This window comes from Mandrillus leucophaeus, unplaced genomic scaffold (genome assembly GCF_000951045.1).
Source record: "Mandrillus leucophaeus isolate KB7577 unplaced genomic scaffold, Mleu.le_1.0 Scaffold1067, whole genome shotgun sequence".
Taxonomy (NCBI): Eukaryota; Metazoa; Chordata; class Mammalia; order Primates; family Cercopithecidae; genus Mandrillus; species Mandrillus leucophaeus.
Window position 1 is genome coordinate 723,423 of NW_012098843.1, and position 2,745 is coordinate 726,167.

A 2,745-nucleotide genomic window follows, 5' to 3' on the forward strand; every position below is an offset into this window, starting at 1 on the left:
AATCATGGGAATTATAAAAGGAGAAGGGATATGCCGTAAACAAGGATAAACATCTTTTTTAATGCAAAGCTGTCAGATCCATTTAAGCAGAGACCTATTCCTTGTCCCCACAGAGCCCCCTCTTTCCTGTCCAGGGACCAATGAAGCGGGCCTTTCCTCCTAAGTTGCCCATCGTGAGAGGCTTAGATAAGGCACCAAGTTGCCCTCAATAGACTTAAAACCCCCATCTCTGGGACAAAGTGGGAAAACTCTACTTTTTTTACCACTCTATCAAGGAGAAAAAAAAAAAAAAAAACAAGGAAAACATCCACTGTACAAAGCCTACATTGTGTGCTGAAAAACCCTGATCCTTGACTATTGTCTCCAGCCTTATTTATGCAACAGAGATGATTTTTCAGAGGTTCAGCAAAAATATCAGCAGGGCCATTTTCACACTCTATGTTTATTTGTTTAGTACACTCTCCATTTTCTAGGAGAAAGAGAGCTAAAATATTCAAGCAATTCTTTAAACAAAAGTTACAGAGGGAAGAATAACTGTTCATTTCTCAATAGGAAAGCCCTCTTACTGTGAAATCCTCAGACGTGACAAGCAATGTAGTTTATTCCAAGCCCTCAGAAATTGATTCTGTACACACGATGTGTAGAATGGTTTCTATTTACACTGTTAATTATATTGTATGTATAGTGTGTATACTGCATATTGTCACTTCAGTCCTCTGTGTGTGAACAAATGCAGCTACTAGCCGTAATAGCTGTTTCTGATCAACTTCAAAATTCAACTAGGCTTTAAATTATATGTAATGTTTTTAGCTCATCAGGGAGATGAGAAACTGGGGAGATGGGGAGGGAAAGGTGGAGAGTACCAAGGACAGAAGGATGAGGGAGGGGCAGCATGTCTTATGGGGCCCCATGCCCAGGTTCTAAGTTACAAATCCACACTTTAGTCATTAATAGACCCTAGTAAGTATTGTTCTGCCTTAATTTTTAAGCTACGATATCGGGATAGTGATACTTTCCTTACAGACCTCCAGTTACACATGAACACCTCCATTGTAAAATGGTCATGAAAAATAAGCTTTAATGGTAGTTAAGTACCAAACGTAGAGAGCAGCACTGAATGACTTACTTTTATATTTTACCTCCCCTTGAGAGACTCAGAGAGTCTTGAGAAACCTTTGCTAGATGATGCCTGTGAATTTTCAAACTAGAATCTATTATCCATTCAACAGATATTCATTACTTATTTTATGTCAGGCACTATGCCAGACACTAGAGGAATTCTGCAAAGTGTTTCAGGGATCCTCAAATGTTTGGTTTGAATTTTATTCTACATATACACTTCAACTATTTTGTAAAAAAGAATAGAAGTGGCATGTGTGTTCAGGGTGCTATATACTAAATTTTAACTCTTTAATATCACTCCTACTTTATCTTGTACTCTTAGGTTTACTCATTTTGTATAAACTCAAAATACATTTCTCCTGCCTTCAATGGAAATATTTTTACTTCTAAGTGTATCATTAATTAGGAATGTAATGGTGCTTAAATGTTCATTTAAAAATTTAAGACTTGCGGGTGTGGCTGCAGGGAAAAAGGAATTTTATACACTGCTGGTGGGAGTGTAAATTAGTTCAACCATTGTGGAAGACAGTGCAGTGATTCCTCAAAGACCTAAAAACAGAAATACCATTGGACCTAGTAATCTCATTACTGGATATATACCCAAAGGAATATAAATCATTCTGTTACAAAGACATATGCATGTGTATACTCATTGCAGCACTATTCACAATAGCAAAGACATGGAATCAACTTAAATGCCCACCAGTGGTAGACTGGATAAAGAAAATGTGGTACACCACATGCATATACATCATGGAAGACTACGCAGCCATAAAAAGAAATGAGATCATGTCCTTTGCAGGAACATGGATGAAGCTGGAGGCCGTGATCTTTAGTAAACTAACACGGGAACAAAAAACCAAATACTCAAGTTCTTACTTATAAGTGGGAGCTTAATGATGAAAACACATGGACTCATAGATGGGAGCAACACACTCTAAAGCCTTTTGGAGGGTGCAGAGTGGGAGGAGAGAGAGGATCGGGAGAAATAACTAATGGGAACAGGCTTAGTACCTGGGCGATGAAATAATCTGTACAACAAACTCCCATGATGCAAGGTTACCTGTATAACAACCTGCACATGTACTCCCGAACTTTAAAGAAAGCTTAAATTAAAAAAAAGAAAAAGAAAATTTAAAAAGAAAAAGAAAAAAAACCAGGACTGCCCCCGTCAACTCAGGTAGAACTGTATAAATGTTATACTGACATTGCACTCCACTAAATGCCAAGTCAAGTCCAGGGATCTATTCAGAACACATTCTGTTTCCAGCATAACGGCACAGTAGTGCAAATATAAATGACAAGCTACCTCATTCAGTATAGCTTGGAATACTCACTACAAACTTTGAATGCTTCTCTTCCAATCTGTATATTTATGAGAAAGAATGAGCAATTTTTACATATTATTGATGATTCAATTTTTGAAATGAAATGTTCCTATTTGCTTTTTTGAGAAAACTCATTTCATTGAAGGGTATGTTGAAGCTACAAGGGATGGGAGTGTTGTTCAGAAGTTCCACTATTTGTAAAGACTTTACATGGTTGGTTCAGGATTTTTCTCAATACTGTATAACCCAAACTAATTAAGGCCGAAAATGAAATATTGAGGCTGATTTCAAATTA